This window comes from Scyliorhinus torazame, chromosome 2 (genome assembly GCF_047496885.1).
Source record: "Scyliorhinus torazame isolate Kashiwa2021f chromosome 2, sScyTor2.1, whole genome shotgun sequence".
Lineage (NCBI taxonomy): Eukaryota > Metazoa > Chordata > Chondrichthyes > Carcharhiniformes > Scyliorhinidae > Scyliorhinus > Scyliorhinus torazame.
This window is the reverse complement of record NC_092708.1, coordinates 169064225-169086429: the sequence shown is the minus strand read 5'-3', so window position 1 is coordinate 169086429 and position 22205 is coordinate 169064225. Positions and strand designations below refer to the sequence as shown.

The 22205-nt window shown below is 52.8% G+C and overlaps 1 protein-coding gene across 4 annotated transcripts in view; it reads left to right on the top strand.

The window, feature by feature from the left end:
• Positions 1-1783: 1783 nt before the first annotated feature.
• The window catches only part of dgkg (diacylglycerol kinase, gamma), a 985082-nt gene continuing 964660 nt past the window's right edge, over positions 1784-22205 (top strand). For all 4 annotated transcript variants that reach the window (XM_072479609.1, XM_072479595.1, XM_072479601.1 and 1 more), the window contains exon 1: positions 1784-2019. The gene's annotated coding sequence lies outside the window, so the exon portion shown is untranslated. The remainder of the gene's footprint in view (positions 2020-22205) is intronic.

The window sequence follows — 22205 nt, the reverse complement described above, 5'->3', positions numbered from 1 at the left end:
CAGCAAAATCCCTCCCGAGGGGAAAGAGTTACTTCAGTCCAATTCAGCACGGGTATTGTAAATATGTTAACTTCTCTGCAAGTACTAAGATATCTTTGCGGATGAATAAAGTTTAAATTTCACTCAGAACACAATATACGCACAGAGGCAATGGGGTAACGTTTCTCAGGACTAGACGCCACATAATATTCCTAATGTGTACTTTTCTATAATTGCCAAGGCCAAAACAAAATCCTTCAACTCGCAGAGTTAGTTTGAACCGTTTTGCGAGATGACCATGAGCATTAATTTCTCAACAATTAATGTCCCGCTTGGTTACCTTGTCCATGAGGTAACAGCACTGAGGCTCTCGGCGAGGTGAGTTCAACATGTCAGCAAATTCATCGACTGTGGATATCAATAAACGTGTCTCTGATTGCAACCTAAATGCATTCTGTCAATTTAATCGTAATTTGTAGGGTTGCTTTGCAAGTGTTAGGATGCACCATTGTTTCCCTCCCCCTCGAAATCGGAAATCAGGTGGAAATATGATTGATTATGGGGGGGGGGTCTTTCTGCAAGAGCAAAGCAGCGAAATTCTGCTTACGATATATCTAAACTTTCCTGGCCCCTGCAGCTATAACTCTGGAAAGTGTAACAAGGCTGTAGTCATGTCAGTTGGCGTCATGTCCCAAAATATATCGTGTTTACATTTGGATGAAGTCATAGCAACCAAGACAATCCTTCTGTTTACTTTGTATTTCTGTGATGGGAAACGACTTAATCGTTTTTTTATTGCAGCAGTAGACAATTCCAGTTAAACGGTATCGAAACCGTGTTTTCCGAGGTGTAACGAAAGGTTGGGATTTGGAGTAAGCACGTGTTGCTGTTGTTTTACTTATTAGGTTTAAATTAGAATATGGGTAGGGGGAGGGATGTACATGAAATCTTGCAGCATCAGAAATGCAACATGCAAGTTGTCACTATTCATTGCTTGAGGTGTTAGATAGCCACAAGTGCCCGTTCCACGTGTGTTAATGTTTATTTCTGTTGTACCGGGAGGAGGGGGAGGAACTGGGATGTCTCAATAGTTCCGCGCCCTCTGGCGAATGGCTGATGATGAACAAATGGGAAAACAGCCGAGCCACAAGTTGCTGCCTGTGGCTGGATGGAAGGTGTCAGCATTCCCGATAAAAAAGAGTGGGTGGCAAAGATTTCCACTTCTCAAACATCATCCCCTCTGGCATATAAAAAAAAATCCTCAGACTGTAAAATCGTGAGCCTGACCCGCCCCCTCACACACACACACACCACCACCCTGGATATAGGCAAACTTTTCTAACACACCCCATGGCAAATCTCAATGCCAATTGACTGGCGGATGTTGTGGGATCTTGCTGTGCTCATATTACTGCCCTGTTTCCCAGCGCAGCAGTGACTACATATTTGATTAGCTGGCAGGTGCTAGATTGGATTGACCCGTCTGAATTCGAGTCTTTATTATCTATTTGGGAAAAGAGAGGGAAGAAAAACTGCCATTTAAATATGGTAGGATGGGAATTGGCACCGTGCATTTCCCATTGCAGAAAGAGTTTGCACATTGGAGCAAACTCTTGTGTTTCTGTTTATCATCATTTGTTTCTGCTTTGATCCTGGCCTGGATACAATGTGACTATTATCTCAATGGCCAGGAAAGGGCGCGCGGCAGCTTCAGGCTCGCTCTCCGCTGCCGCGCGTGCCCCCTCCCCCCCCCCCCCCCACGCACGCGCGCGATGAGGAGGAGTGCGGGCACGCGCGGCATGGGCACAACGCGCGCCCCCGACACCAGTCATCAGAAACTCCTGTCCGACCAGCTCAAAACACAAGACAACCCTCGGGTAAATTGAAATAAAAGTATAATAAAAAGAGCGAGGAGGAGAACATTTTATTTCGCACTGACCCGGTCACGGAGTGAATTCTTCTTTCCAACAACAACATAAAAAGAAAGATTAACAGCTGAATACATTTATTGCGGAGAGAAGAACTGGAGCCGGGCGTGAGGTGAGTGGATAAGAATTAAATTAAAACAAAGATAGGGAAGGATAAAGCAGCGCCGCTTGTGGAAACACATATATGTTTTATTTTAAATCAGACTTTTTTTGGTGTTACTGTTTGTTTGTCTGGATCATTGGCACTGAAACGTGTCAGCGCTGTGTTTGGGTCTGTGCAGAGAGAGAGGCTGGCGCCTTTCGCAAAGCCATCCGCCTGCACCTCGCTCCTGTTACCCGGACTGTGCTGGGGAAGCGGCAGGGCGCTGGCTCCACTGCCGCTGCCCAGCCCAGCGCTTCACCCCCCCCCCCCCCCCCCCAGCCCTGCCCAGCCCATCACTCCCCCCCCAGCCCAGCGCTTCACTCCCCCCCCCCCCCCCCCAGCCCAGCGCTTCACCCCCCCCCAGCCCAGCGCTTCACCCCCCCGCCCAGCCCAGCCCTTCACTCCCCCCTACCCAGCCCAGCGCTTCACTCCCCCCTGCCCAGCCCAGCCCTTCACTCCCCCCTACCCAGCCCAGCGCTTCACTCCCCCCTGCCCAGCCCAGCGCTTCACTCCCCCCTGCCCAGCCCAGCGCTTCACTCCCCCCTGCCCAGCCCAGCGCTTCACTCCCCCCTGCCCAGCCCAGCGCTTCACTCCCCCCTGCCCAGCCCAGCGCTTCACTCCCCCCTGCCCAGCCCAGCGCTTCACTCCCCCCTGCCCAGCCCAGCGCTTCACTCCCCCCTGCCCAGCCCAGCGCTTCACTCCCCCCTGCCCAGCCCAGCGCTTCACTCCCCCCTGCCCAGCCCAGCGCTTCACTCCCCCCTGCCCAGCCCAGCGCTTCACTCCCCCCTGCCCAGCCCAGCGCTTCACTCCCCCCTGCCCAGCCCAGCGCTTCACTCCCCCCTGCCCAGCCCAGCGCTTCACTCCCCCCTGCCCAGCCCAGCGCTTCACTCCCCCCCTGCCCAGCCCAGCGCTTCACTCCCCCCTGCCCAGCCCAGCGCTTCACTCCCCCCTGCCCAGCCCAGCGCTTCACTCCCCCCTGCCCAGCCCAGCGCTTCACTCCCCCCTGCCCAGCCCAGCGCTTCACTCCCCCCTGCCCAGCCCAGCGCTTCACTCCCCCCTGCCCAGCCCAGCGCTTCACTCCCCCCTGCCCAGCCCAGCGCTTCACTCCCCCCTGCCCAGCCCAGCGCTTCACTCCCCCCTGCCCAGCCCAGCGCTTCACTCCCCCCTGCCCAGCCCAGCGCTTCACTCCCCCCTGCCCAGCCCAGCGCTTCACTCCCCCCTGCCCAGCCCAGCGCTTCACTCCCCCCTGCCCAGCCCAGCGCTTCACTCCCCCCTGCCCAGCCCAGCGCTTCACTCCCCCCTGCCCAGCCCAGCGCTTCACTCCCCCCTGCCCAGCCCAGCGCTTCACTCCCCCCTGCCCAGCCCAGCGCTTCACTCCCCCCTGCCCAGCCCAGCGCTTCACTCCCCCCTGCCCAGCCCAGCGCTTCACTCCCCCCTGCCCAGCCCAGCGCTTCACTCCCCCCTGCCCAGCCCAGCGCTTCACTCCCCCCTGCCCAGCCCAGCGCTTCACTCCCCCCTGCCCAGCCCAGCGCTTCACTCCCCCCTGCCCAGCCCAGCGCTTCACTCCCCCCTGCCCAGCCCAGCGCTTCACTCCCCCCTGCCCAGCCCAGCGCTTCACTCCCCCCTGCCCAGCCCAGCGCTTCACTCCCCCCTGCCCAGCCCAGCGCTTCACTCCCCCCTGCCCAGCCCAGCGCTTCACTCCCCCCTGCCCAGCCCAGCGCTTCACTCCCCCCTGCCCAGCCCAGCGCTTCACTCCCCCCTGCCCAGCCCAGCGCTTCACTCCCCCCTGCCCAGCCCAGCGCTTCACTCCCCCCTGCCCAGCCCAGCGCTTCACTCCCCCCTGCCCAGCCCAGCGCTTCACTCCCCCCTGCCCAGCCCAGCGCTTCACTCCCCCCTGCCCAGCCCAGCGCTTCACTCCCCCCTGCCCAGCCCAGCGCTTCACTCCCCCCTGCCCAGCCCAGCGCTTCACTCCCCCCTGCCCAGCCCAGCGCTTCACTCCCCCCTGCCCAGCCCAGCGCTTCACTCCCCCCTGCCCAGCCCAGCGCTTCACTCCCCCCTGCCCAGCCCAGCGCTTCACTCCCCCCTGCCCAGCCCAGCGCTTCACTCCCCCCTGCCCAGCCCAGCGCTTCACTCCCCCCTGCCCAGCCCAGCGCTTCACTCCCCCCTGCCCAGCCCAGCGCTTCACTCCCCCCTGCCCAGCCCAGCGCTTCACTCCCCCCTGCCCAGCCCAGCGCTTCACTCCCCCCTGCCCAGCCCAGCGCTTCACTCCCCCCTGCCCAGCCCAGCGCTTCACTCCCCCCTGCCCAGCCCAGCGCTTCACTCCCCCCTGCCCAGCCCAGCGCTTCACTCCCCCCTGCCCAGCCCAGCGCTTCACTCCCCCCTGCCCAGCCCAGCGCTTCACTCCCCCCTGCCCAGCCCAGCGCTTCACTCCCCCCTGCCCAGCCCAGCGCTTCACTCCCCCCTGCCCAGCCCAGCGCTTCACTCCCCCCTGCCCAGCCCAGCGCTTCACTCCCCCCTGCCCAGCCCAGCGCTTCACTCCCCCCTGCCCAGCCCAGCGCTTCACTCCCCCCTGCCCAGCCCAGCGCTTCACTCCCCCCTGCCCAGCCCAGCGCTTCACTCCCCCCTGCCCAGCCCAGCGCTTCACTCCCCCCTGCCCAGCCCAGCGCTTCACTCCCCCCTGCCCAGCCCAGCGCTTCACTCCCCCCTGCCCAGCCCAGCGCTTCACTCCCCCCTGCCCAGCCCAGCGCTTCACTCCCCCCTGCCCAGCCCAGCGCTTCACTCCCCCCTGCCCAGCCCAGCGCTTCACTCCCCCCTGCCCAGCCCAGCGCTTCACTCCCCCCTGCCCAGCCCAGCGCTTCACTCCCCCCTGCCCAGCCCAGCGCTTCACTCCCCCCTGCCCAGCCCAGCGCTTCACTCCCCCCTGCCCAGCCCAGCGCTTCACTCCCCCCTGCCCAGCCCAGCGCTTCACTCCCCCCTGCCCAGCCCAGCGCTTCACTCCCCCCTGCCCAGCCCAGCGCTTCACTCCCCCCTGCCCAGCCCAGCGCTTCACTCCCCCCTGCCCAGCCCAGCGCTTCACTCCCCCCTGCCCAGCCCAGCGCTTCACTCCCCCCTGCCCAGCCCAGCGCTTCACTCCCCCCTGCCCAGCCCAGCGCTTCACTCCCCCCTGCCCAGCCCAGCGCTTCACTCCCCCCTGCCCAGCCCAGCGCTTCACTCCCCCCTGCCCAGCCCAGCGCTTCACTCCCCCCTGCCCAGCCCAGCGCTTCACTCCCCCCTGCCCAGCCCAGCGCTTCACTCCCCCCTGCCCAGCCCAGCGCTTCACTCCCCCCTGCCCAGCCCAGCGCTTCACTCCCCCCTGCCCAGCCCAGCGCTTCACTCCCCCCTGCCCAGCCCAGCGCTTCACTCCCCCCTGCCCAGCCCAGCGCTTCACTCCCCCCTGCCCAGCCCAGCGCTTCACTCCCCCCTGCCCAGCCCAGCGCTTCACTCCCCCCTGCCCAGCCCAGCGCTTCACTCCCCCCTGCCCAGCCCAGCGCTTCACTCCCCCCTGCCCTACCCAGCGCTTCACTCCCCCCTGCCCAGCCCAGCGCTTCACTCCCCCCTGCCCAGCCCAGCCCTTCACTCCCCCCTGCCCAGCCCAGCCCTTCACTCCCCCCTGCCCAGCCCAGCCCTTCACTCCCCCCTGCCCAGCCCAGCCCTTCACGCCCCCCTGCCCAGCCCAGCCCATCACTCCCCCCTGCCCAGCCCAGCCCATCACTCCCCCCTGCCCAGCCCAGCGCTTCACTCCCCCCTGCCCAGCCCATCACTCCCCCCTGCCCAGCCCATCACTCCCCCCTGCCCAGCCCATCACTCCCCCCTGCCCAGCCCATCACTCCCCCCTGCCCAGCCCATCACTCCCCCCTGCCCAGCCCATCACTCCCCCCTGCCCAGCCCATCACTCCCCCCTGCCCAGCCCATCACTCCCCCCTGCCCAGCCCATCACTCCCCCCTGCCCAGCCCATCACTCCCCCCTGCCCAGCCCATCACTCCCCCCTGCCCAGCCCATCACTCCCCCCTGCCCAGCCCATCACTCCCCCCTGCCCAGCCCATCACTCCCCCCTGCCCAGCCCATCACTCCCCCCTGCCCAGCCCATCACTCCCCCCTGCCCAGCCCATCACTCCCCCCTGCCCAGCCCATCACTCCCCCCTGCCCAGCCCATCACTCCCCCCTGCCCAGCCCATCACTCCCCCCTGCCCAGCCCATCACTCCCCCCTGCCCAGCCCATCACTCCCCCCTGCCCAGCCCATCACTCCCCCCTGCCCAGCCCATCACTCCCCCCCTGCCCAGCCCATCACTCCCCCCCTGCCCAGCCCATCACTCCCCCCTGCCCAGCCCATCACTCCCTCCTGCCCAGCCCATCACTCCCCCCTGCCCAGCCCATCACTCCCCCCGCCCAGCCCATCACTCCCCCCTGCCCAGCCCATCACTCCCCCCTGCCCAGCCCATCACTCCCCCCTGCCCAGCCCATCACTCCCCCCTGCCCAGCCCATCACTCCCCCCTGCCCAGCCCATCACTCCCCCCTGCCCAGCCCATCACTCCCCCCTGCCCAGCCCATCACTCCCCCCTGCCCAGCCCATCACTCCCCCCTGCCCAGCCCATCACTCCCCCCTGCCCAGCCCATCACTCCCCCCTGCCCAGCCCATCACTCCCCCCTGCCCAGCCCATCACTCCCCCCTGCCCAGCCCATCACTCCCCCCTGCCCAGCCCATCACTCCCCCCTGCCCAGCCCATCACTCCCCCCTGCCCAGCCCATCACTCCCCCCTGCCCAGCCCATCACTCCCCCCTGCCCAGCCCATCACTCCCCCCTGCCCAGCCCATCACTCCCCCCTGCCCAGCCCATCACTCCCCCCTGCCCAGCCCATCACTCCCCCCTGCCCAGCCCATCACTCCCCCCTGCCCAGCCCATCACTCCCCCCTGCCCAGCCCATCACTCCCCCCTGCCCAGCCCATCACTCCCCCCTGCCCAGCCCATCACTCCCCCCTGCCCAGCCCATCACTCCCCCCTGCCCAGCCCATCACTCCCCCCTGCCCAGCCCATCACTCCCCCCTGCCCAGCCCATCACTCCCCCCTGCCCAGCCCATCACTCCCCCCTGCCCAGCCCATCACTCCCCCCCTGCCCAGCCCATTAACCCCCCCTGCCCAGCCCATTAACCCCCCCTGCCCAGCCCATCACTCCCCCCTGCCCAGCCCATCACTCCCCCCTGCCCAGCCCATCACTCCCCCCTGCCCAGCCCATCACTCCCCCCTGCCCAGCCCATCACTCCCCCCTGCCCAGCCCATCACTCCCCCCTGCCCAGCCCATCACTCCCCCCTGCCCAGCCCATCACTCCCCCTGCCCAGCCCATCACTCCCCCTGCCCAGCCCATCACTCCCCCCTGCCCAGCCCATCACTCCCCCCTGCCCAGCCCATCACTCCCCCCCTGCCCAGCCCATCACTCCCCCCTTGCCCAGCCCATCACTCCCCCCTTGCCCAGCCCATCACTCCCCCCTTGCCCAGCCCATCACTCCCCCCTTGCCCAGCCCATCACTCCCCCCTTGCCCAGCCCATCACTCCCCCCTTGCCCAGCCCATCACTCCCCCCTTGCCCAGCCCATCACTCCCCCCTTGCCCAGCCCATCACTCCCCCCTTGCCCAGCCCATCACTCCCCCCTTGCCCAGCCCATCACTCCCCCCTTGCCCAGCCCATCACTCCCCCCTTGCCCAGCCCATCACTCCCCCCTTGCCCAGCCCATCACTCCCCCCTTGCCCAGCCCATCACTCCCCCCTTGCCCAGACCAGCGCTTCACTCCACTGCCCTCCCCCCTGCCCAGCGCTTCACTCTTTCCCCCCCCCCCCTCCCCCAGACCAGCGGTTCACTCTCCCTGCTGTTCACTTCCCCTTGCCCAGCGCTTCATTCCCCCTGCCCTGTGGTGTGACCGCCCCCCCCCCCCCCCCCCCCGCACACGCCCCAGAAAGCGCACTTGGCTCATGTTCTATTCGTACGTTAGCCTCTCGTGTGTCGATTTTAAGGTATTCGTGTTTCTAAAGTCTGCGTGGTTTGAGAGATGCGGAAACTTCGGGCGTGCCGTGCCCCAGTTAAGACGGCAATCATAAATGTGACAAGTTGTCAGCTCGTCTGGAGGCAGCGAAAAGTTGCACATTGTGCAACAGTGTTACCGCAGTTCTTGATGTAACCGATGGGCAGAGGGGAGGGGGGTTATAAGCTTAGCAGGGTGTTTTGCTTTCTTCCAGTGTTTTATGTTGAAAAAAACAGACTGTTATGAAGTGTGAAGCTCTTCTATAAAATGTTTATAAACATTGGATTTTCCAAACGCGTAATCATACCGCACCCAGCTCCTAACTTTACATTGCTCCTCGTTTCCTTACGTTCAGAATTGATCATCAGCAAATTGGAAATGTTGTGTAACTCAACAAATATTGATGAATTAATTCCATTCTGAAAGATGACAGTTGAAGCTTGAGTTTTACTGTTGTAAAAGGTTTTGAATGAATGCTTCAAAGTTATTTCTAATTCAATGTATTGAACCAAGTCTTGATTAGTCAGATTGAACCGAAGATGCCTTAACCAACCCCTTCCATCTGAATCTACGGTTTTTACCCCGGTGTGTATATTTATATAATATTTAAAAGAACCTGAACTTTGGATTTCAAACAACATTCCAGATTAATTTCCCCAACGTGTTCAAACCTGTTCTATTAGGTGCCACCAATCTAAACAAACGGGAATTATCAAATTACTGTCTAAAATAGATGGATTTCTGACGATGTAATATTGGCCTGCATATTAACAATGGCCTTTTTTAGTATTTAGGAGCAAGCTAGGAAGATTGATCAGCATGAAGGTGCAGAAAACGCTCAAGTGAATGTTTAATTCACTGTTTTGACCATAGTGCTTTAAGAGTGAGACTGGGAGAATAAATGGTTGAAATCTGAATGCAAAGCTTTGGTTTACTGAACTAGCAGAACTTTAGTGCTTTTCTTTTTTGTGGAGCTGCTGAAGGTTAAGATTCATAATAGAAATCTCATGCTGGTCAAATGAAATTGAATTTTCCATTTAGATATTCATAGTTTGCATTGCTCATATTTCATTTACTGTGCAAAATTCTGCTACCAGTAAAGTACATCACATATACTGGAGCACTTGCTTTTCAGTGTTCCATTCAATTTATCAGCAGTCCTTGTGATGATCTGTCCACGTTGTGTTACAAAATGGTGGTTTCCAATTTACATTTGAACTTGGTTGTTTCCATCTTACTACTCAAATCAGTACCGAGATAGACATTCTTTTATGTTTTATTTAAAAACTAGTAGAGGCTCATTTGATTGATGAGAAGTGTGACCCTTTTTGTTTAATAGTTTATAGCCACAGGCGTTTAAATTGTCAGTTCAGTGGTTCTCAGTAGCTAGTGGCCTCGTATAATAGAGAATGTTTTGATCTCGTGGCTTACATTAATATTTTGTGATCTGGCCTTTTATTCTTTTGCTTCGTGTGGAAATGAGGGAATTTAAAAACTGCAAACTTAGATGTCTGAATATCTAGTGTAGTGGAATGTCACCTAACTGATCATGCACAGATATGTATAGGCCTAAATATTAACCTTTCCCATTCAAAAGGTATGTATTTGTGCTATGCGTACTTGGTATTTATTAACAGGCACCCATCCCCGTAGGTGAAATTAAATTATAGGGAAAATGTGGAAAGAACTCAAGAATGGTTAAAGTTTTGCATCAAAATCTTGCATCAGATTAACATTAAATTGTCAGATACTGAAAAACTAGCTTTGGTTTTCCAGGTTTTAATATTTTCAGTTTCGAAAAATGAAATGAAAATCGCTTTTGTCACAAGTAGGCTTCAAATGAAGTTACTGTAAAAAGCCCCGAGTCGCCACATTCCAGCGCCTGTTCAGGGAGGCTGGTACGGGAATTGAACCCGCGCTGCTGGCCTACCTTGGTCTGCTTTAAGCCAGCTATTTAGCCCTGTGCTAAAACAGCCCCCACTACTTTTTACTTCATAGCCTTCGGAAAATACTGCAAGGAAACAATGACTGGATAATTTGTGAAATGAAATTAGTGAGGCAGAGGCATTTTGATGTATTACAGAAAAATTAGTCCCTTAGATGGTAATCCCCATCTGCAAGCAAATTATAAGTACACTTTTCCAACAATAATTTGGATTTTTTTAAAAAATAGCACCACCATTCTTGGGTGAAATTAGCTTTTTGTTCACCAAGATGTAATTTACGTGTCCATGTATATTTTATCAAACAATAAATGTAAAACCGTTTGACGCTAACATTTTCATTGCTTCACCTCATGATTTAGCTGGATAAGATTGGGAATAAATAAACAATAACGGTGAAGAATGTCTCACCTCGTCAGTGCCGAGTTAGCAGCAAAGATATTCCGTGTGCTCTGAAACCAACCATTTAAAAATGATAAAACTGCCTGCGTTGCCACTCACTGTTCAAGTGACCCCTGCTGGAAATTGCAATTTGGCCATAAGTTTGGCTGTGGCATGCTCAGTGCCCAAGTAGCTTCAGGAATAGCCATTTGGGCAAGTGCTTCTTAACATCTTTGGGACCATATTACATTGGGGTCAGAAGAACCATGCTGGAACAGTGTCAGGAGGACAGGAGTGGGGAAAGCTAGCTCGCAGGAAAAAATTCTCAAACCTTCACCTTCATCTCATCCAGTTGTTTAGATTTGTGTTCTGATGAAAAGAGCAGTATAAATCCAATTTCCTCTGGCTTCTAAAATTAATTTCTGCATGAAGAATAAAATCCAGCTGAAATGCAGGACTACCAGTTTACTGTTGATTTTTAAAAAAAAAAGGCAAGTGTACATTCCCTATGTCAATATGACCTATATTTTAAATACTGACTATAAATTCTTGTTACATATCTTGCTTCTCACAACCTGTACATGAAAACCTTTTTAAAATAAATTTAATGTACCCAATTTTTTTCCAATCAAGGGGAAATTTAGCGTGGCCAAACTACCTGCCCTGCACATCTTTGTGTTTGTAGGGGTGAGACCCACACCGGCATGGGGCGAATGTGCAAACTCCACATAGGTCATGACTGAACCTGGGTCCCGGGCACTGTGAAGCAGCCATGCTAACCACTGCACCACCGTACTGGCCTCTGTGTATGAAAACAAATGTAAAACTTAAATATTGCAAAATATTATCTGTCCAATAACTGGAATAATTTATATCTATTCAGTGATTTGAATAACATCAATAGATCTTGATTCGGCCCATATGGCGAGAGTGCCTGGTGAAACCTTATACACTTTACTATCGTTTTTCTTTTTCAAGCGTGTGAACATTGTGATTAGAAACTAAACATGCTACTCCGAGGGGAGAAAATAGAACGTGTACTTTCCAAGAGGACTCCGCATCATGAGGCAGTGATGCTGGTGTATGCTGGCTACCGTATCTGTACCTGTATATTTTCCTTTTACGCTTGAAAAGTTAAGTCCCACACTGACATTTAGATTATTTGGCATTATAAAGCAAGTTTCCACAATTAGGAGGTTAATGCATTTCTAAATAATCGTGTCAAATTGCATGATAATGCTCCTGTGAAGCGCCTTTTGAGCAGGTTTATAATTTAAGAGCTAAATATAGCGTATAAAACTTAAAGTAGTATAATGTTTAAATTACATTGAAGGAGCTATATAAATGCAAGTTTTGTAAATGTAATCCAACTGTACAAGGCACAATTACATTTCCTGAACTTAAGTTAGGTACACGTAGCAATTGGAATTGATATTGTGCGCAATATATTCTTATGCGCAAAGCAAATTTTTTGAAAATACTTTCACTTCCTGCTTAACTTCTTGATCTCCCCATAGCATGTAATGTTTTCAGTTGAAAGACCTCTCATTGGTGGGTACATGAGTGGCCCAGGTGACACTTCTGCCAGCGAAGAATTGCTTAACCTTCAAATTAGGGCATAATCATGATGTGAAAGCTAAAGTTGAGGATTCACCTTGAGTTAACAGTGAGCATAAATGCAGGCCCTAACACTGTGATGCAGCAGAATGGTGCTGCAATGCTCAAGGATGCCTTTGTCTGATCATTATGTGGCTGTGTCATATTGATAAAGGTTTCTCCAAAAAATTGGAAGATCTAAAAACATGACCTTAATCTAAGTTATTTAAGAAGGTGGCACGCAAAAGAAACTACTTCCAGATAGTATCATCTTTATCCTTTTTATGACGTGACCTAAATCATGTCATATTTGTGGTTGGTTACCAGTCAGCTGAAGAGTAGAAGTAGCATTTTCTTTTTCCAGTGTCTTTTTTAAATCTACACAGTTTTGAGTTTATCCTCCCGTCTTCTGTGCCAAAGCTTCACTCTTGATGAACTGCCATCATCCTCCTTCAGGCTTTTTGAATACAAAAAGTTTATTTATATATATTTTTATATATCAGCTTCAGGCAAGTGGCACTCACTATTTCATATGCTTTATGAATAGCTGCAGAACTGGTCTCACCAACACATTTCATATCTATTGCAGGACTGGTCTCGCGTAGGATGTCTTGTGAATTACCACAGAACTGGTATCATTCTGGCCTGCCTTATGCAATGCCACAGAAGGACATCAGTCCAAAAATTAACAGGAAGATTTACCTGACATCCAAAATCGGTGTAAAGCGATAGAGCAGAGCAACCAGATTTCATTTGTATCTTGTTTCTTACAACCAGGAAACTGTTGAAGTAGAATGCAAGAAAAGTTGATGTTATCAGTGACTGTCACCCTTTGTTTCTCCCCTTCAGTCGGCCTACGTTAAATTAGAACTCTGCGTGACATAGTCTAAAATGCTGCATGTGACAAAAATAAACTTGTACTGAAATTTTGATCAGGGGCGGGATTCTCTGACCCCCCGCCGGGTCGGAGAATCGCCGGGGGCTGGCATGAATCCCGCCCCCGCCGGTTGCCGAATTCTCCGGCACCGGATATTCGGCGGGGGTGGGAATCGCGCTGCACCGGTTTGCACCCCCCCCCCCGGCCCCCTGGCGATTCTCCGGCCCGCAATGGGACGAAGTCCCGCTGCTGGAATGCCTGTCACGCCGGCGAGAATCAAACCACCTCTCTTGCCGGCGGGACAAGGCGACGTGGGTGGGCTCCGGGGTCCTGGGGGGGCGCGCGGTGATCTGGCCCCAGGGGGTGCCCCCACGGTGGCCTGGCCTGCGATCGGGGCCCACAGATCCGCGGGCGGGCCTGTGCCGTGGGGGCACTCTTTTCCTTTCGCCTTCGCCATGGTCTCCATTATGGCAGAGGCGGAAGATACCCCCTCCACTGCGCATGCGCGGGGATGCCGCGAGCAGCCGCTGATGCTCCCGCGCATGCGCCGCACGGCAAAGTCAGTTTGGGGCCAGCTGGCGGGGCACCAAAGGCCTTTCCCTCCAGCTGGCGGGGCGGAAATCAGTCCAGCGCGGGCCTAGCCCCTCAAGGTTAGGGCTCGGCCCCTCAAGATGCGGAGGAGTCCGCACCATTGGGGCGGCGCGATGCTGGACTGATTCGCGCCGTTTTTGGCGTTGGTCGGCGGACATCGTGCCGATTGCGGAGAATCCCGCCACTGGTTTATAAAAACATTTAAGAGCTAAATATAGCGTATAAAACTTAAAGTATTATAATGTTTAAATTGCCTTCAGTACTTGTTAGTGCTAATCTGTTTAGGATTTAGTATTCAATTATTGATGGTAACTTAAATATATTTAAGATCCAGGTTAATCTTAATCTTGGGGCAGCACGGTAGCATAGTGGGTAGCACTGTGGCTTCACAGCGCTAGGGTCCCAGGTTTGATTCCTGGCTTGGGTCACTGACTGTGCGGAGTCTGCCATTTTCTCCCTGTGTCTGCGTGAGTTTCCTCCGGGTGCTCCGGTTTCCTCCCACAAGTCCCAAAAGATGTGCTGAAAGGTGAGTTGGATATTCTGAATTCTCCCTCTGTGTGCCTGAACAGATGCTGAAATGTGGTGACTAGGGGCTTTTCACAGTAACTTCAATGCAGTGCTAATTAATGTAAGCCTACTTGTGACAATAAAGATTGGAAGGTACTTCTCTTTCATTGTTTTTGTTATATATTTTATTCGAATTTTCAATTTTGTTTACAAATATCGCAACAAAGAATAAAACAAAGTAATTATCAGTGCAAACCAGGTACAGTACAGAACACAATTAACTGCAAATATAGGAACAAAGAAGACAGGATGAATTTAGCATAGTGTACTTAAGGAACTAGTACCTTCAGTTTGATACCAGATCAATCCAATAACTGGCTAATAACCGGTGAAGGCAGAAAGGAGTTGAAGGGTATATGAGTACGAAATACTAGCTAGTTTAGGCCGCACACCTTCATGTGTTGCGAGACCAAGACTTATAATATGGCTCATAGAAAGCCCAACAGGAGAAAGTCAGACAAGGTAGAGCCTATAAATTTAAGGTGATGGTCCCATACTCTGTGGAATGCATCAGTCTTAGAACGGATCATAGAAGTCAGGAATTTCATAAGAATACATTTCATGACTTCAGTTTTGAATTGAAGGATATTTGTCACTAATCCAAGAGCACAGGATATACTTATCAGCTGCAAAATCAGGATATTGTACAGCCTTTTTAAATTTAGTATCAGAAATTCTCCCATCTGGAAGACCTAGAATTAGGAACATTGGATTAAGTTCTAAGGTTCTGTCAAAGATCTTCTGCTCTCTGACTACACCAGACCAATAGGATTGAATCTTAATACAGGTCCATATCCAGGGTATATTATTGTCCTTGATTCTCAGGCAATTTAGGGCATATTGGGGACATATCAGGATCGAACCTTTGTCTAAGACTAGGCTTGCTATACAAGTGGTGCAGTATCTTAAATTGAGTCTCCTTCATGTTATTGCAAACAGAAATTTTACTGACATAATGTCATATACTACCTCGTATCTCCTCACCAGTGTTAGTTGCCAAGTCATTTACCCAAGACTGCAAGATACACAATGTACTAGCACAGGAGCTAAAACATAAGGTATCATAAACCTTGCTGATTGTCTCTGTAGGTTCCACAGAATTCAGGATTTTTCCCACCCGGAACATAGAGGAGTCAAGACGCAAGATTGTCTTATTAAGGGTAAAGTCTCTTTTAAGTTGTAAATACTTAAAAAGGAGTGTTTCAGGATGTCAAATTGTTGGGAAAGCTGCTCAAAGGATGACAAGGAAGCTTCTGTAAACATGTCTCCCAACCTACAAATGTCTCTATTCATCCATGTATCAAATCCATGGTCCACAAAACCCAGTAGGAAGTCTGGGCTGCCCTGGATGGGGGAGAGAGCAGAAGTCAGTTTAGATCTCCCTACTAATTGGTGGACCTATCTCCCATGCAGGGTATTAATAATAGGATTAGCACATTTAGCAGTACCTGCCTCAATGTCTGCATAAACTAAAAAGATTGGTAGAGGGTCTGCTTCTGTGTTGAGCCAAATGGAGGAAGGGTTCTTCCTAACCCAAGCCCTAAAGAAAATGAGATGAGAAGCCAGTTGATACACCTAATATTCGGGATGCCCAGACCTTCCCTTAGCCCCCGGGAGCTGGAGCTCAGTAAACTTAAGGCAAGTTGTCGTCTTATTCCAGATGAATAAACTGATCATTTGGTTGATCTCATTTAAAACTCTTAAGTGACAACAAGATGGGCAACATCTGCAGGTATATAACAATCGAGCTAACACGTTCATTTTAATCAAGGCAATCCTACCTGCCATGAAGCTGGCAGGGATGACCAACGAGCCAAGTGCCACCTAATAGAAGCAATCAACTGAGGGAAATTGGCCCCATACAATTGCCAATGAAAGGGGGTAACCGTGACACCCAGGTACTCAAACCCCAATGGGGACCACCAAACCCGTCAGCTCTCCCACCGACACAGCCTCCAACTTTGTAAAATTGATGTTATCACCAGAGAAAGAACTAAATTTATCAACCACGCTAAGGATAGCGGGAACCGAGACATCCGGCTTCGTCACAAAGACCAGCACATGGTTCGCATAAAGTATAGTCTTGTGCTGCTTATCCCCACACTCCAGCCCCGATATTATGGAGTCCCACCGAATAGCCTCTGCCAAAGGCTATGGCCAGCGCAAATAAGGGGACAGCCCTGCCTCGTCCCTCTCTGGAGCCCAAAGTTCTTGGACTTAAAATGATTCGTAAGCACCACCACCACAGGCCTATGGTACACAACACCTGAATCCATTTAACATAGTTTCACCCAGCCCAAATCTCTGCACCGAGTACACCAGATAACTGCACTGAACCCCACCAAAGACTTTCTCCGCATCCAAGGAGGTCATCATTCCATCCAGAGCCTGCTTCAGAAGGCCTGAATCACGTTCTTAAAATCTCCTAACATTGTTACTGGAGAACCTGCCCTTCATAAACTGGGTCTAATCCATCGTTGGAAGGTTACCCTCCAACTGTCTTACCAGTACCTTAGACAACAATTTCAAATCAACATTCAAAAGAGAGATTGGCCTGTAAGAGGCTCATTCCTTCGGATCTTTAGCTTCTTCAAATTCAAAAGATATTGGCATCCCAAAGCGTCGGTGGCAGCAGCCCAGCCTCTGAAGAGTGGCTGTACATACCCACCAAAGATTCTATTGACAGATTCTTAAACCCCCTGTAAAATTCACACGCGAAACCATCTGGTCCCAGGGCTTTGCCCGAATGAAGCTCCTTAATAGTCACAGCCACCTCTGCTTTTGAGATAGGAGCACCAAGGGCCAAGCGCTGATCGTCTGATGATGCAGGGGAGCCCCAGGGAATCTAAAAAATGTTCTATACCCACCACCGCATCACTAAACTTATCCGACTTACATAACCCGGCATAGAAATCCCTAAAGGCCCGGGGCTGGGTTTTCCCTGCTAGGCGGGGCCTGGAAGGATGGTCATGGTGGGTATGAAGGGTGGTGGGGGATGGGGGGCGGGGGGATTGAAATATGATGGTGGACCTGAAGGTGGACAGGTCCCACCCGCTCTCGCTGGTCCCTTTGTGGTGTTGGCAGGGGGTGGGGTATGTGAAGGTGTTGGCCAGGTTCATGAAGGCAAGGGTGGATCCGTGGAGGTTTTTGCATCCGCGGGATAGGCAGTATTCGTTCTTTTCACCGGTACATAAAATGTACTTGAGGATCAACTTTTTGTGGTGGGGAAGGTTTTGCGAGCCAGGGAAAGAAGGCAGAGTATTAGGGATTGTGATATTGGACCATGCTTCGCACCCTCTCCCTAATTTGGAGAAGTGTCCAGGCCAGAGTGGATTTGTTGGCAGATCCAAATTTTTGCATTGAGATGGGGAAGGTGATTGAGGAGTACGTGGAGTTTAACTGAAATGCGAAGTCTCATCATCAGAGGTGTTGAAGGTGGTCGTGAGGGGTGAGGTAATCTGATTCAAGGCGAAGGTGGATAGGGAGGCACGGGAGGAGCGGCAGCGGCTGATGTAGTCACCATCAGCTGTTTTGGGGGGGGTGGTTAATTTTTACTGTTGGGGAAAGGATGTTTTTCTGTTGGTTGGGATTTATATTCTTGGTTTGTTTTTATTATATTGCACTATGTAACATCCGCTTTCTGTGTTGATACTGTATTGATATTTTGTTTACTATAAATGAACATTTTAAAATAAAAATAGGTTTAAAAAAGAGTATATTCCTGAGGTTAGTAGCTTATTGATCTCGGAATTGATATGGGAGCAGGGAAGTCTGGTCAAGGAGAAGATGGTGGTGCAGTGACAAAGTCACTGGACTAGTAATCCAGATGCCCAGGCTAATACTCTGGGAATGTTGGTTCAAATCCCACCATGGCAGCTATAATTTAAAAGCTTGAATTTGAATTCAATTCATAAAACCTGGAATTCCAAAGTGGTCTTAATAATAGTAACCATGGATTTCCGGTGGCGGCTATGAAGGAGTAGGTTGCACATTTGGTGGCTTCCGCTCGGACCGTTGGACCTTTTTTCCCCGATGTTTGTCAGATTTGATTCGGGAAATTGATGGTGGAGGCATTTATGAAGAGGAATCCTACATCAGTGCATAGAGAGGTGGACCAGAAGTGCTCGCAAAGGAAGAAATAGGTGAACGGAGAAGACTTGGGCTGAGGCTGCAGCGGGAGGAAGCATGGTGGATGACCGGGGTCCTGGCTTGACGACCTGGTCGACGGAGCAGCACTATTTTTTCATTTCATTTCATTTTCAGCTGATACAGTTCATACAGGAAGGCTTAGCCAAGCAGAAACAGGAATGCTTGGACCCGATTTAAGGAATCGATTGTGTGGCTGAAACTTGGACTGGATGCTCAAGATTGGGCGATCCAGGAAGTGGAGAACGAGCAGGAGGAACACCAAACAGCAGTGGAGTTGGAGGTGGGGATGCTGAGAGACCAGCAGAAAAGGCTCCAGGAGAAGGTGGAGGATCTAGAGAATAGGTCCCGCCGGCAGAACTTGAGAAACGTTGGTCTCCCGGAGGGTCCTGAAGCAGCAGGCGCGGGGGCATACATAGCGGGCATGTTTGTGAAGTTACTGGGGGATGGGTCGTTCTCCCGACCCTTGGAGGTGAACAGGGCTTACAGAGCACTCGCGAGGAAGCCGCGTGTGGGTGACCCCGCCCCCCTGAGGGAAATGGTGGTGAGATTCCACAGGTACCTGGAAAAGGAGTATTTTTTACGGTGGGCCAGGCAGACACGGAGCTGTAAATGGGAGATTAGCATCCTGCGTATATACCAGCATCTGAGTGAGGATGTGGCCAGCGGAAGAGCCGGGTTCAACCAGAAAGTCAACCCTTTTTCAAGATAAAGGTTAAGTTTGGACTGCTGTATCCGACCTGTCTTTGGGTCACGTATAAGGAGCAACATTTTTACTTTGAGTCGCCCGAGGAAGCAATGGACTTCGCTAGAAGGAAAGACTGGTGGCGGACTGAGGTCTTTGAACTTTGCTGCAGCGCTCATGTTCAAAAAGTTTCTTGTTTTTTGGATGTTATTTGTAATGCCTTCTGTATTGATTTGGGGCCTGCTGCAGAGCTGTGTGAGTTAAGTTTGCATTTGCACTGATGGGGGATGGAGGTGTGAATGTTAGATGTTGGATCTTCTGTTTGATTTTTGTTGTGTTTCTTTCGGGTAATTGTGTTGGACTTGTTTTTCTTTTGCATCCGAGCGGGGGGAGGGAACAATAGGTGGGAAAATGCCTGGCGCCATGGGCGGGTGTCACTAAGCTAGCTGGGTGGGCTAGCTCACGGAAGCGCAGTGGGGGGTGAGCAGATATTATGCTTGTTGAAGTGGGTGGATTGCATAGTGCTGTTACTAGGGGGGGGGGGGGGCGCTGACTGGGGAGGGACTTTTGCTGTGGGACAAAAAGGTCGGGGCGGAGGCACCTGGGGGCGGGCCTGCAGATGCGTGGGGCACAGGCTGGAGACTGGCCCAAGAAAGGTGATGGCTGATCGGAGAGGGTGAGAAGCCCCCCAACCAGGCTGATCACATGGAATGTAAGAGTGCTAAATGGGCCGGTTAAGAGGACACACGTGGTCGCGCATTTGAGGGGGATGTGGCAATATTACAGGAGACGCACCTTAGAGTAACTGATCAGATTAGATTAAGGAAGGGATGGGTTGGACAGGTTTTTCACTCGGGGTTGGATTCTAAGACTAGAGGGGTCGCGATCCTGATTAACAAGCGAGTGTCATTTGAGGCAGGAAGAATAGTTGCAGATGTGAGAGGCTGTTACATTATGGTTAGTGGGAAGCTGGAGGGGCTGCCGGTGGTACTCGTGAATGTGTACGCACTAAATTGGGATGATGTGGAGTTCATAGAGGATGTTGGGGAAGATCCCGGACCACTCGCGTGCATAAAGTGTACTCCCGGATTGACTTTTTCATCTTGAACAGGGCTTTACTGACGTGGACACTTGAGTATTCAGCGATCATGGTCTCGGACCATGCCCCGCACTGGGTTGACCTACAGGTGAGCAAGGAGGTGGCCAACGCCCACACTGGAGACTGGATGTTGGACTTTTAGCAGATGAGGAGGTGTGTGGGCGGCTGAGGAAATGTATCCAGAACTACCTGGAAGTTAATTACACAGGGGCAGTCTTGGCTGCAATGGTCTGGGAGGCGTTGAAGGCGGTGTTTAGAGGGGAGCTGATCTCGATATGGCCCCACAGGGAGAAGGTAGACAGAGCAGAAACAGACCGATTGATAAGGGAAATACTTCAGGTCGACAGGAGTTATGCGGAGACCCCAGAGGCAGGGCTTTAAAGGGAACGACGGAGGCTACAGGCGGAGTTTGGCTTGTTAACTACAGGGAAGGCGGTGGAGCAGCTGAGGAAGGCGAGGGGGGCGATTTATGAATATGGAGAGAAGGCCACCAGAATGCTTGCGCAGCAGCTCAGAAAGAGGGAGGCAGCCAGGGAGATTGGAAAAATAAGGGACGGGGATGGGAACCTGGTCGAAGATTCAGCAGGGGTTAATAAGGCGTTTAAGGAGTTTAGCAGCAGGCTGTATGCGTCGAAACCTCCAGCTGGATCGGAGGTGATGAGGCCATTCTTAGGGGGGCTGAGGTTCCCAAAGGTGGACGAGGGGTTGGTAGAAGGGCTGGGGGCTCCGATCGGGTTGGAGGAAATAGCAGAAGGGCTTAAGGCCATGCAGTCGGGTAAAGCCCCGGGACCAGCCGGGTACCCAGTGGAGTTCTATAAAAAAATACTGGAGTCGCTGCTGATGAGGACATATAATGAGGCAAGGGAGCTTCCTCCGACGATGTTACAGGCCACAATCTCATTGAACCTGAAGCGGGATAAGGACCCGGATCTATGCGGGTCCTAGAGATCGATCTCCCTACTAAATGTAGACGCCAAACTGTTGGTCAAAATCTTGTCCTCTAGGATTGAAGATTGCGTTCCGGACATGATTGGGGAGGACCAGATGGGATTCGTTAAGGGTAGGCAGTTGCCGGCCAAAGTTAGAAGGCTGCTGAATGTGATCATGATGCCCCCAGATGGTCAGGACGTAGAGGTAGTGGTCGCAATGGATGCAGAGAAGGCATTTGATCGGGTGGAATGGACCTATCTGTGGGAGGTACTGGGGCGGTTTGGATTTGGACGGGGCTTTATCGACTGGGTCAGGCTGCTGTGTCAGGCTCCCGTGGCGAGCGTACGGATGAACAGGTTAACATCGGACTATTTTAGGCTGCACCGGGGGACAAGGCAGGGATGCCCCCTCTCCCCACTGCTGTTTGTGCTGGCCATAGAGCCGCTGGCAATTGCGTTGTGAGCCTCGAGGGGCTGGAAGGGGCTGGTTCAGGGAGGGGTGGAACACAGTCTCGCTACATGCAGATGACCTGCTCCTATATGTTTCGGACCCACCAGAGGGGATGGAAGAAATTATGAGGATTTTGGGGGAATTTGGCCGGTCTTCGGATTATAAATTGAACATGGGGAAAAGTGAGATGTTCGCGATCCGGGCAGGAGAGGCGCTTTGGGGAGCTAACGTTTAGAGTGGTGGGGGGAAGCTTTCGGTACCTCGGCATCCAGGTGGCACGGGAATGGGAACGGCTACCAAGTTCAATCTGACCCGACCAGTAGACCAAATGAAGGAAGATTTCCGAAGGTGGGACATGCTCCCGTTGTCACTGGCTGGGAGGGTACAGACAGTGAAAATGACGGTCCTCCCGAGATTCCTGTTTCTGTTTCAATGTCTCCCCATCTTTATACCGCAGTCCTTCTTTAAACGGGTCAATAAGTTGATCACTGGCTTTGTATGGGAGGGTAAGACCCTGTGAGTAAAAAAAGGGATGCTGGAGCGGAGGGCGAGCTGGCACTGCCAAATTTTAGTAATTATTATTGGGCGGCGAATATAGCAATGATTAGGAAGTGGGTGGTGGTTGGGGGGGGTTGGTGTGGGAGCGAGTAGAGGCTGCATCATGCAACGGCACGAGTTGGGGGCATTGGTAACTGCGCCTCTGCCATTCCTGCCGGCACTGTGCTACCACTGTGGTGGTATCGGCCCTGAGAGTCTGGGGGCCATGGAGGAGACATGTGGGAGCGGAGGGAGCATCGGTCTAGTCTCCAATCTGCAATAATCACCGGTTTGCCTCGG